At 38.5% G+C, this 13,853-nt stretch overlaps 1 long non-coding RNA gene across 1 annotated transcript in view; it reads right to left on the bottom strand.

The window, feature by feature from the left end:
• LOC103248682 (uncharacterized) overlaps positions 1-13,853 on the bottom strand; it is a 335,098-nt gene that overhangs the window by 138,816 nt on the left and 182,429 nt on the right. The window contains exon 3 of the long non-coding RNA XR_012094856.1: positions 9,306-9,371. This is a non-coding gene — a long non-coding RNA (uncharacterized lncRNA). The remainder of the gene's footprint in view (positions 1-9,305; positions 9,372-13,853) is intronic.

Genomic DNA, 13,853 nt, shown 5'->3' on the forward strand with positions numbered 1-13,853 from the left:
TTTTCACCTCTGAGTCAGACATCTTGGCCTGCACCTTCCTTAGACGCAGGTCTCACACATTTCTTGTTCACTGCCATGTGCCCATCTCTGGCATGCTGTCAGGCATACAGAAGTACAGAAAAAATAGTTGTTAAATAAATTACATATTAGCTGAACAAGTCAGGGAGATTTCACATAAGGTAGAAAATCTCATTGTTTTACCTCTAAAAGTATCCCCAGTCATTTGTACTATACTCCGTTGTTTCTTTTTGCTAGGCATATTTTATGTGCTTAGCAAAATACATATATTATGTATTTCATGTACTTATTTATTCACTATCCTATGAGCTGTGAGAGCCTCGCAAATGAGGAAAATATCTTCCTCCTCTGCATCTTCCCACAAAGAGCCACTTCAAGGCTCCACCCACAGTGGTTGGTGATTCACCAAGTATGGCTGACTGACTCAGAACCAACATGATACTTGCAGCCCACTCTGGACCTTCCATGGGAGAAGGGACCACATCTCACTCATCCTGGCACTTAGTCCAGTGCCTGACACTCACTAAATATTGACTGAGGAAGAGAGAGAAGCAGTATGAGTGAATAATACTTAAAAAATCAGAATGTTTCAGCAAAGCCAAACATGAAGCAAAATAAACTAGTGTGCTTCTTCCATTCATTGTATCCTGCTTTCATTCAACAAGTATTTATTGAATGCCTAGTTTGTGCCAACCATTGTGCTTGGCACCAGTGACTTGCAGATGAATTATATATGACTGAGAAAACAGGTCTGCATGGAATTTCCACTTTAGCGAGGAAGGTGGATGATACACAAATAATTGGATGTGTGCTAGCATTGTCCATGAGTAATGAGAAAGCACATCTCAGCTAGGCACGGTGGCTCACGCCTGTAATCCCAGCACTTTGGGAGGCTGAGGCAGGTGGATCACGAGGTCAGGAGATCGAGACCATCCTGGCCAACATGGTGAAACCCCATCTCTACTAAAATATTTTAAAAATTAGCTGCACGTGGGGACCTGCGCCTGTAGTCCCAGCTACTTGGGAGGCTGAGGCAAGGGAATCGCTTGAACCAGAAAGGTAGAGGTTGCAGTAAGATGAGATAGTGCCGTTGCACTCCAGCCTGACAACAGAACAAGACCTCGTCTCAAAAAAAAAAAAAAAAAAGAGAGAGAAATTACTTCTCTTGTAGAAGTGTTAAAGAAGCACAAAGGAGGCAGGTGAGCAGGGAGAGATGAGGAAAGGAGGAAAGAGGAGACTAAAAAATCTTTAACAAAATTCATCTGCCTCTGCAACAAGGAACTTGTTATAAAGACAAATGTACTCAGTACATCAGTCACTCCTTCAACTTATGGTTTAGTGTGATGGCAAATTGCGATATAGCAAACAGATATATTTTACACATAGCAATATTGACATGCATCAGACCAAAAAACCCAATATTCCCATTTGATTGACTCATTTGACAGACTCAAATGCCTGTGCTCAAGTGTAGTCTGGGCTCCCTGACCTTGGCACTAACATAAGAGGTGTTTCAGTATGTTTCAGCAAGTTCTTAGAAGTGGTCAGATTTGTTTAACTTAGTTTTCACAGAGATATCTGTTGCCTTGCACTTGGCATTCAGTGTAATATTTTGCACCAGGGATTCAAGCTCAGTGGGAAAGAGCAGCAGGGATAGAGGATGAGGAGGGAAGGCATCTGGGAAACTTTCAAGGTAGAAACTTTCAAGGCACAGGAATTTAAACACTAAATAAACTACTTGAAAAAGGAACCCAGAAGTGAGTTACAACATTGTTTTAGAATAAATTCAAGCTCAAGTGCAACTACTTTAAACATCAAGATGAATAAAAGGAAAACCAAGGAGTTCCAGTATTTGGCCATACACAACCCTTTGATCTGGCTCTGACAAATCCGTCTCTGTTCCACATTTTTACCTCCCATAACCATACTGGCCTGCCCTATACCAGAAGGGAAGTCATGGACCCTGATCTCTAACATGGAACCTTTGTAGTTGCATTAGCAGGAAAGATGGGGGAAGACTCAAGCTTACATATGTGGAGAAAAAATGAGTGTTCCCCTGTATTGACCTGCATGCAAAAGGAGTGCATGGAAACAAGAAAACAAATCTTCAAACAGAATCTTTCTTATCACCAAGCATGTCCTTTTATCCAGGTTCTCAGAATTTTTTTTGTCCTAAGGAGTTACATGTAGAAATACAGAGGCAGACAGCCAAGGGTCGCAAACACAGTCCTACCACCTAGGCAGAAGCTCTGAATAGGTTGCTTAACTTCCTCATATTCAGTTTTTTCCATCTAAAGCATGTTGAGTTGGAGAGTACATAAAGTCGCTTGGCACCTATAGATGTCCAATAAATATGGATTACTTTTTCTCATTCCCTAACAGAAATACCAGGTAAGAACCAAGGTTGTGTTTGCTTAAATGTTTTTGTAAAACAAGGAGGGTTAATGAGCAGTATAAGCAAGGATATGGGGAACACACCTGAAATACAGTATTGAGTAACCAAAGGTGAATACAGGACTCTCAGAGCAATAAAGGAAAGAAAAATGACACTGTTCCTTTGGGAGATAAATTCTTTGTTTCATTCTCTTTTGCTCTTGTGACCTTCCTGTTTCTATGACCCTTGCACATGCCCACTTGCTTCTGAATGCCCCAATGCCCCAGGCTCAGCGACACCTAATGAAGACGTTGGTTGATGCAGGCAGCTATATCCCAGCCAAGCTGCTATCCTTCTGCCCTAACTTCTCAGGCGAGTCCTCCCACTGGGACAACAGGATCTTGAAACTTCTTACAGCACATGCTTCTGCCCTTACTTGGTTGGACACCCCTGAATCAGGCAGGCCGATACCACTCGAATTTTCTTGTTATTTATTTTATGAAATCCAAGATTGAGATAAAGAGGGAAGGGTGCACGTCGACAAGACTGCTGTGGCCTTCTAAAGAATTATTCTATCTGAACGAATGTAATGACAAAACAGCTAACAAACTAAATGTTAATTCACACACTCACAAAGGTTCACTCAAAAGCCTTACATCCATAGTCTGTAAAATTTCTATTTGTCATAGAAAACAAACACAGAAGGCACTTTCTTTTAGTGGTTTATCAGTTAACTGAGCTTCCAAAATATTATGTTCATCAACACGTTACATAGGGGACTATTGTATTTTCCTTATCTGCATAATATAAATAAAACATAAGTAATAAGTTATTTACATTGTAATATAAATATAAATATCCATCTAACAAACATTTATTTACTACCTTCTGTGGTTAAGCAATGAGTTAGATGAACAGAAATGCATACATGGAAGAAATTTTTATATTCCCTTGAACATGTATTTATTGATATAGTTTGGATACAGATTTCATGAATATACCATGAAATATCCTGCCATATTTTTCAAGTGCATCACATTTAGCTTTCATAATATTTTCATAAACATAACATTTTCACCCTTAGTGCATTCTTTCTTCAAATTATTTTTGGCCAATCTCACCAAACTGCCATCTCTAGCTTTAAAAAAAAATGGGATTCCCTATTTAGGATGATGTTACACTTGCTATGAAAATATTGATTCTAAAAAGAAGGACTGAGATCAGATACTGTTGGACTCAAATGCCAAAAAGAAGAGAAGCACATTAATGTCAGGATGATGAGTATCCTCACATGAGGCCATCCTTTCTTATAGTTTCCAAGGTAAGTCATGTTTGCAGAGGTCTTTGGAGAGAAGAATGAGGAATAATAATGGAGAAGAGAAAGACAAGTAAGGCAGAGAAAATACCTGTAGCTAAAATATACATTACATATTATTAATAAATTTTAAAAATTATTAAAACAGGTTCATTTCAAAGAAAAGTAATGTTTGTTAATGGGGTTCTGGGAGTCTAATGACAATTATTATTTGCCCATAAGAAGAGGGCTTAAAGATGAGGATATGGCATCTCAGAATATGAGATGACATACTCTTAAAGTGGTGATTAAATCATAGACTACTGCTCAGTCTTAAAACAAAAAAAATGAAATCATGTCTTTTGCGGCAACATGGATGGAACTGAAGGCCATTGTCCTAAGGGAAATAACCTTGAACTAGAAAGTCAAAATTTCGCATATTCTCATTTATAAGTTTGAGCTAAACAATGGGCACCCACAGACATACAGAGTGGAATCACAGACGTTGGAGACTCCAAAAGGTGGGAGAGTAGGAGGAGAGTGACGCTTGAAAAATTCCCCATTGGGTAAAATGTTCACTGTTTGGATGATGGGTTCACTAAAAGCCCAAACTTTACCACTATGCAATAGATGCATGTAAGAAATTTGCACTTATACCCCCTAAATCTATAAAAACATTTTAAAAGAGTTGTGGTTAAAATATGTTGATACTTATGAGGAATATAAAATGGCAGCTAATGACTCAGTGAATAGACAAAGGCAGGAAAAAGTTAAAAATGCAGAAGGAAAGAAGACACACGGCATTGGCCATCAGCCCACATGGTCTGGGGACATGAGTTCCATGGGGCTCCCACCACTATTAGCTACTGGTTTTTGAATACTTCTCAAATGCCAGGTGCATTGCACGATTTACACATATTCTCATTTAATTCTCAATGGCATAATGAGGCCGGTAATATTTTCCCCATTTTATCAATTTTCTAAGGATGTGAGACATACAGAAGTGGCATGTCTAAGCTCACATACTCAGGAAATGTAGAGGCAGGGTCTAAGCCAGGACCCAAGTTTGCCTTGTATTGCTTACCTCTGATCAGGTTCAATCCAAAATTCAAAGTGGGAAATCTAGTTGAAAGGAAACAAGGGTTGCTTCAGAATATTTTCTCCATCTACAATAGTGACTCATTATTTGTTGGGTCTCAGACTCCTATAATAATTTTATAAAAGTGGTAGACCCTTTCCTTAGAGAGAGGCATATATGTTCACAGTTGTGTGCATGTGTACTTTTGAGGGATTTCAAAACTCTTCAAAACTAAAGTTAAGAAACTGCAAACTAAAAGTTGTCACTAAAAAGGGACCTAGATCACAGATAGAACCTGACTGGGATGAGTGCACAGAAATGGCTCCTTGGCTAACCCAACCCAGTTGGCGCAAAACCTCTAGTGTAAGCAATTCTTTACAAGCATAGAATTGACCTTTAACAGGACTAGTCATGATAGACAGAGACCCCAAATGATAAAGGTATTCACAAAGAACACAAGTTACAACCCAATTCTTGAGGGACCCTTGAGTGAGCCAGATGCAGTGTGCAAGGTAGAAGGAAGAATTTTGCTAGAATGAATGTCAACTTTACAGTTGGGCTGTGCCCCTTGGTCATGACCTTGGGGCTCAAAGAATTGGCTCAGACAGTTCTGAACTGAGTAGCCATTTCACAGACAGCCCACAGCCCAGCAGGTTGCCGCTCTCTAACTCTGCCATCATGACACTGCCATCTGTAGCCACTGAGCTGAGATTTCTCAAGACCAAATTTATCACGCCCGAGAGTCCATTCTTACATAAGAATCACCTGTCGCTGATGCATAAATTTCAGCACCTAGCAGAGCCAAGGGTAATCAGGATTTAAAAGGAAGGGGCCTGAATAAATTCAAGCAGATTTCCTCTCTGTGGGACTGAGTTTTGAAAAACCTTTGTGCCCTCATCTGCCCCTCAAAGGAGACTGTCATTTTTCTACTTTCTGTCTGCATCACTATTGTCGAGGGAATGATGCTCTCAGAGCCACAGGCAATCTGTCTTCTTGGAGGTTCTGTTCCAGCTCTGACCTCGGTTTGTTGCAACTTATGTCTCTTCTCACAAGTTTCAGCTTGCTCTCATCACCAGCTAAATTAACCATAAAGCAAAATCTTGACTCACACCTGAAGCCTCAGAGAAATTGGCAGAAGCCTGGAGTGATGCATCACTATATCAAAGAAAGCACTTTGGGTCAACGAGAAGATTCCCTTGTCTTGAAACCTTGGAATGAATGTACATGTGTTCTAGATGAGAGCAAAGAAAATGCCATTTGAAAGCACTGGAAGGAAGGAGAGTTGTCTAAGAAGTGGTGGGATTGGGACAACACTGGATGGTGGGAAGGATCTAGGAAGGAGGGTATTTCCTAAACTAAAAAAGGGCCAAGGCCAAGAAAATCACCTGCAGCTCTATTCAGTGAAATGTGGGGAAATTAAATTAGGATTAACAAATATCTGAGAAGGTCTGCATCTGTGACCTTGGGCAAATAGTTTCCTTCTCTGGGTTTCCATTTGTAAAATGTAGGAACAGAATGGAGGCTTCTTCCAGCACTGGCATGCCAGGATGGAAGGTAGAAGAAAAGGCCTTTGAAGCCAATATAATTACTCCTCTGTCCAGAGAAATATAAACAACAATAACTCCAACAGCCTTCAGCTCTGCTTTTGAATGAGTTCTTTGCTTCTGCCTGAGAGGTAAAGTAGTTCATTCCTTGGGGAAAAGTTGAATGTGGAATGCTAGGCCATGCCCTTCTCACTTTGGTTTCATTATGTTATTTCGAATGATTATTAATACAAAGAACATTCAATGTAAGTTAACAAGGCTTTACTGAGTACCATGTATCCAGGCCTGCAGTTGGTCCTCTAGGATAGATGAAGAAAGAGTGTGTGACATGTTCAGGGTCTTCAGTTCCCTTAATCTCCCTTAACGGAGGTTTGCATGTCCCACTTCAAAAGCCAAGCACAAAATGAGCAAAAATGAGGCTAATTGTTTAAATACATCTTACTTCTCTGTATTTACATAAGCAACTGAGTTTAATGAAATTTGCTAATTTTGATGCTCTTACTAATACATACTGCATATGTGTTTTGTATCTTTGCTGTGTATATCTATGAGAAACCTCACTTTGGCATTTATAGGGTTTGCATTGGCTTGATTCTAGTCAGATGCCTCTGGGTGAAACACAAATAAAAGTCAATCAACAAACTTTTGACTTTTCAAGCAAATACATGCTTATACATTTTGAAGTTCCACTCAAGTGTAATCTCTGTATGACATGAAAGCAAACCAAATGAATCATTTCATGAAAACTACTCTAATTCTTGAGTATGCACATTGGTTGATATTTTTGCATATCTCTGGAACTCCAATGCTGCTTCACACTAATTACTGGCAACGTACTATTATTCTTTGATGGGTACTTATTTTTTGATACCAAGTAGATGATCAATTATGACGCCTTGCTCAGACTTTTTTGTTTTCCTTTGAGGTTTTCTAAAACCAATCAATCAATTTGTTGTAAATGGCAATCACATCCAAAATATGCCTTGGGTACAAAACAGAACTTTTCAAGAAGTAAAGATGATCCATACGAGCTTTTTCCAATGCAAATTATCTTCATGACAACCTGAAAGTACTTGTCTTAAATGTTCTATATAAATACTCTTGTGTACTTTCAATTACATGTATGTAAACACATAAGGATGATATAAAACATGGTTCCAGTTACATATTTCTCAGCACCAAGAATGACGCACCAAGAATTAAGGTGCATTATTCTTACTTAAGAACAAAGGTACTATAATGTACTGTATTGCTATGTTTTTCTTCCAATACCCCAAAGCACTATTCCTGGAACTTGGGTGTTCAGAATTGAGTTGATTATTATATTCTTCATTTCATGAAATGTCAAAGCACTTTTATTCTGTTGCTCATATGGTGACCACAGTAAGAGAAGAGAGGTGGGTATTTAGGGTGACCAACCATCCTAGTTTTCCCCAGGACTGAGAGGCTTTTGGGACATAGCACTTGCCATGGGAATGGCCAAGGGACAAGTTGGCCATCCTGCAGATATTATCATTCCCATTTATAATAGGAAAAACAAAGGTACAGAGAAGCAAAATGCTTTGCCCAGTTTACCCAGGAAGTGAGAAGCAGATGTGGAACTGAGTCCTATGCGTTCTAACGACAGTCAGTTCACAACTACACAGATCGGTACTACTTCTACTGCACTTTACTTTCTCCTTGAACTTTAAGAAAACCCATGTTGTCTTTTGCCTTTTTGTGTGCTACCCTTCCAAAAGTGCAAGGTTGAATACCATGGGCTGTACTGAATGGGGTCCTTTGTCTATGTTGCAAATTACTCAGGAGGAACAACATTGCCACTTTGTGTTTTAGAGAGAGGAATGAGACGTTGTAATTATCACAGCACTCTAAAGCAGAGAAAGCACTAGTACAAGTTCTGTCTACCCACCAACTATCTATCAAGACCACTAAGATATCTGGTCTTGACTGGGCCAGATGTATAATTTCATGAAACAAATCAATCTAAATGAACCTCAGGAAAAATGGCCAGGTAACCACCTTTTGAACCACTATATGCTAACAGCTAACATTTACTGAAGGCTTACTGTGTGCTGGGTGGTGTGCTTAGAGCTTTATAGGGATTAATTCAATTAAGCCTCACAACAATAATTCCATGAATTTGCAATTATTGTTCCCATTTTACACGTAAGAAAAATGAGGCTGAGAGAGGTTAATTCACCAAAGTCCAAACAGCTGATACAGGTTGGAATTTGGATTTAACCCCAAGCAATCCAACTCCGAAACAAGTGCTTTTAGCCACCCAGTACATCACTTTTAATAAAAACCGCCAAACAATGTTTAATCTGTCCAAACAGTGTTCTGACTTCCAATCACTGAGGCAGCTTATTAGGGTATATCTAAAACTAGCTAGACTGCAAATTGCTGTGAAGCAAAGCGGGTATGTCTGTCTACCTGTTTAGGTCAAAAGGTATGAGGCTTTCTGGTCATAGGTATTAAAGGATCTGAAGGGAGAGATTTTAATCTGTTGATTAATTTAGGAGATTAATTGCCCTGCCAAGCCGCTGTTATGTCTTTGGTACATCTATTTCCTTCTCTGAAAAATGTAAATAATACATCCTGTGCTTCTATAAGAAATGACAGGGTGAAACAACTGTCATTTTAAAAAGCACTAAGCAAACTGTAAAGTGCTTTAAAACAATTATTTCATATGTTAAGCAGCTTACAAAATAGCAATTTCTTCAAATGCCCTTGCAAAGCAAATGAGACACAGCTGCTATGATGCTCTGCAAAGAGACGGAAATCCAGCTCTTTAAAATGTCCAAGGGGAAAACGCACACTGTAAAATTACTCCAAAGATGAATTTTACAAGAAGGATGGAAGTGTCATCAAGTTTTTCCATGGTTAATTCTAAAAGAGTGCCAGCATCGAAAAGATCAAAAAAGGCAGTTCTTCAACAGAAACCTGGGAAAATATTTTTCAATAACATTGCATAATAGAAATAGGAATTAAACTCACCTGAGGAGCAGAAGCGAGTAAGCCAAGTTTATGAGTTCTTCTCAATTTTGTCCCAAGACAAGTCTGCTGGGAATAAAAAATATTAAGAGAACTTTAAAAAGGAAAAAGGAAAAGGAAAAAAAAAAGGAACGTCAAGAAGGATGAGCTGTCGTGGAAAGCTATGAAGTTTGAGAGTGACTCAGCACTAGCTAAGGGGTAGCAACAATTAAATGAGTTTGTTGAAAGAACGCTAATAAAACTCAGCATTCCCTGTAATCTCAGAACAAGGTTGCACCACTAAAGAAAATGTTAAACCATGCATTAGGGGGGCTGTGGTTTGATGAAGTTGGTTGGGGGTGGGGGAACTCAGGGCTGAGTCACAGGCTCCTTGGAGGGAGCACCACTGGGTCTCTGCCCTCTTGCCTGTTTCTCTCCCTCTCTCCGGGGAGTTCAGTTCCTCTACAATTAGCCAAATGAAACAAGTGAGCTGGCCACTGAACGATGAGAAATTGTGATTCACTTTAGCATAAATTATAAAATACATACACTGTATAAATAACTCCTGAGATGGAGGGGGGGAAACAACCTCTGCCACATCTTCTGGGCCCACGAGAATCATGAGTGCAGGTGCCTGTTTCTAGACAGAAGAGCACCTAGGTCATCCAAAATGGATGCTGAGCAGATTTTTCACATTCTCTGGGAAAAAGAAGATCACAATTCCTCCTAGTAACTAATTTATATCTTTAGTTACTCTTTCTAGCCATTAAGCCCCATGCTAAAACTACCTTAGATTTCTCCTGTTCTAAACTGGCCTTGGTGGTTGTGGGTGAGCAAATTGTTTTCTCACTATTGAAAAAGATAAAACCTTCATATATTTGCACAGAGTTATTCTTATACTAAACTCAGAATGGAAACCCAGGCAGTTCTCCTCTCCCTTCCAGAATGAGAATTCTCCACCTCTCTATCCAAGTTACAGAAAGAAAGAAATATTTTGAGGCTCTGGCATCATTTTTTCCTATTTTCATGGGGTCAGCTATAGACTCAGTGAAGAGTTTACACGTTCACGACTTTAAAAAAAAAAAAACACTCAAAGGGTTAAAAACTGGAGGTTTGACATTTCCATAATAAGTGTTCTAAATGCTTATATTGATATATATTTGTTCTAGAATAAACTAAGGTACAAAATATAATAGTTGTAAGTTGTTCTGCCAGCCAAACTGTTCTCCTCCATTATAAATGAAGTTGCTCAGTGTTCAACAACTGATTGCCATAAATGAATGGAGTCCTTCCAAGTCTCCAAAGAGCTGCTACAACTTGGTTTTCCCCTTGGGAGAAAAAAAAAAGTTATTGTTCTAATTGATTTTTTCTGTTCTGAATAGAAAAAAATAAATTAGATCCTTCCTTCCTTCCTTCCTTCCGCCTTCCCTTCCTCCTTCCCTTCCTCCCTCCCTTCCTCCCTTCCTTTTTCTTTCTTTCTTTTTCTCTTTCTTTCTCTTTTTCTTTCTTTCCTTTCTTTCTTTCTCTTTCTTCCTTCCTTCTTTCTTTCTCTTTCTTTTCTTTTACTCTTTCTTTTCTTTTCTTTCTCTTTTCCTATTTCTGCATTCCTACAGGAAGAGAGAAGGAATATTGTGCTTTTCATCAACCACAGCAAGAGTCGTTTCAGTTTGAAACTGTTTTTAAGGAAACTATACTATGGTCTTCTGGAATGGGAAGACCTTTTTCTTCCATGGGACAAAAGGTGAGATTTTCCTTTTGTCTTCACCCTTTACCAGTACAAAAGAGTGAACCATCTCTACATACATGTTCAGAGGTAAATTCCATGACTAATTGCAGAGTAAGCAAACTCCTTGATTCTGATCACACCAGCAACATGCATTTGAATTTAGGGTGGATTTAGATGATCAAGTCAGTAACTTAGTATAGTGAAAAGAAGACTGAGGACTTAGGAATCAAATCCCATAGTGACCTTGGTGAGGATTTTGCTCTTTTATGGACAGCTTAGTAGATAAGCTCAGTCTTTTAATTTACTTAACAAATTGCAGAGAGCTCTCCCATTGTATCATTTAATCATTTCCCCCCAACTCAATTTCCTCGTTCATGCAATTGGGTTAATACAACTTACTGTACAGGGCTATCATAAGGACTAAATGTGATATGTGTCTAACATACTTACTACAGTACCTGGCACATAAAAGCTGGAAGAATTGTTTCTTTCAATTCATTCTTTAAATTCGTGCTTGATAAACTGATGCTGGCTATAGTAATCTGTCACCCCCCCCGCCCATAACACACACATACAAACCACACACACACAGCAGCTAACTAAGAACAGTCCCCTAATTTTGTCAATTTTTTGGAATCTTTCTTAAGGAACCCCATCACCATCTTATACCTACTACAGTAATGTATTAGTCACTTACCATGGGCCATGCGTTGCACTAAGTTACTTTACATGGACAATATCACTTCATTTCCCCTACAACCCTATGAGCTCAATACTATTGTTATTCCCCTTTTGCTTCAAACTCACTTGATCACTAATATGAAAGAATCTTTAAAAGTATTTTTAAAATATCTATCTTATATGTTTTATTATTACAATGGACTGAATATACGTGCCCCTCCAATATTTATATGTTGAAATCCTAACCCCCAATGTGATGGTATTAGGAGGTGGGGCTTTTGGGAAAAAATCAGGTCATGAGGGTGGAGCCCTCATGAATGGCATTAGTGTCCTCATAAAAGAGACCCCAGAGAACTCTCTTTCCACCATGTGAGGATACAACAAAAACTTGGCAGTGTATAACTCAGGAGAGGAACCTGCACAACTATGCAGGTACTCTGGACCTACATGCTGAACCTATAGACTCCAGAAATGTCAGAAATAAGTTCCTGTTGTTGATAAATCACCCAGTTTATACTACTTTGTTATAGCAGCCCAAACTAAGATCATTACAATTGCAAAACATTTATGCAATACCTTACTGAGTTGTGTTTTGTCAATTTTGTTCAAGCAAAGCACTAAAATACAGTTTCTAACGTCCAAAAAGTGACTTTTTTTTATACCAGAGAAGAAACAGAATTTAGATTAAAGGGTTCACTATGTCTTTTTAAAAAATCATATAGGTGCTTCCTATCTCTGATTTAAGTTTGTGTGCTTATTATAAACAAGAATAGTGGAAGCTCCTGTTTATATCTGTTTAAGAATTGCAGCCAATATCTAGAGTACCAAATTGACAACACTGACCAGATGATGGGGGCCAGTCATCTTGTTGAAATGAAGAGCAAGAGATGGTTAAAGATTTTGCATAGAAACTACTCCACCCACATATAACATCTTAAAAAGTTACATTTATGCACATTTAATTGGCAAATAGAAAAATTTATATAAAATATCCCTATTTTTGAATAACTCTGAAGGTTAATGAAGCAATGAAGAATGCCTGTGCTTAATACAGAGACATTCACCAGGAAAAGAAGTGTCCCTAGTTGAAAAGACATTAGATCCCTATTCTAAAATCTCAAGTGTTTCATGCAGAAAAACTCCTAAAATAGAACATTTATGGCATACTTTTTGTATTATGTGTGACGGTGTTTTATTTTTTGGATAAATATTTATAGAGGCATATACCTGGGCTTCATTTTCTTTTGAACAATTTTTGAGATTTTATGACATAATGTTTCCTACTTCATGGAGAAACTAAGTGATAAAATGGAATTTTACAGAGGCCCTCACTGCTATATCTACTCCCTCCCCAAGCAGCATTACTACCCTAAATATGCCTGTTACTATGGATGAAAATAATTTATATTATCTTTGAAGCCAAATCTTCCACTTGGACATTAGATACTACCACTATTTGCCAACTCAACAAAATTGCTTAAGGAATTCTTGCTATCTTTCCTAAAACATGAAACTCTCTCTCTACTGGACCATTTCCATCAGCACATAACCATATTGTAATCTCTCTTAATCAAAAACAGCAGCAATAACAAACCCCTTAGGTTGACCTCACTTTCCCCAGGTGTTTTCATCCAATTTCTTTGCTTCCCTTTGCAGGAACCTCAAGAGTTGAATTTCCTCAGTGTTTCCAATTCCTCTCCTATCATTCCCCATTAAGCTACTCAAAACAGGCTTTAACTATCACAACGCTACCAAATTATGTTCTTGTTCAGGTCACCAGTGATGCTCAGTTGGAAAATTCAATGAGTGACTTTCAGTGTTTATCATACTGGATCTATCAGCAGCATTTGGCACGACTTTTGACTCCCCTCTACTTGATGCACTTCATTCTCTTGGTTTTTAGGACACCACAACCTCCTAGTTTTTCTTCTACCTTGATAGTCACACTTCAGTCTCCCCTTATAATTCTGAGGACCCCTGGAGCTGAGTCCCAGTCTTCTCTACTTTATTTATACACACTCACTTGATAATATCACTCAGCCTCACAGTTTGCAATCCCAGCATGTTTGTGACTCCCAGGTCTTCATCTTTAGCCGGTATAACATTGACATTCTGATTAGCTCCAAATATGCATGATCAACAACCAACTTGACATCTACAATTAG

This window comes from Chlorocebus sabaeus, chromosome 1 (assembly GCF_047675955.1).
Source record: "Chlorocebus sabaeus isolate Y175 chromosome 1, mChlSab1.0.hap1, whole genome shotgun sequence".
Lineage (NCBI taxonomy): Eukaryota > Metazoa > Chordata > Mammalia > Primates > Cercopithecidae > Chlorocebus > Chlorocebus sabaeus.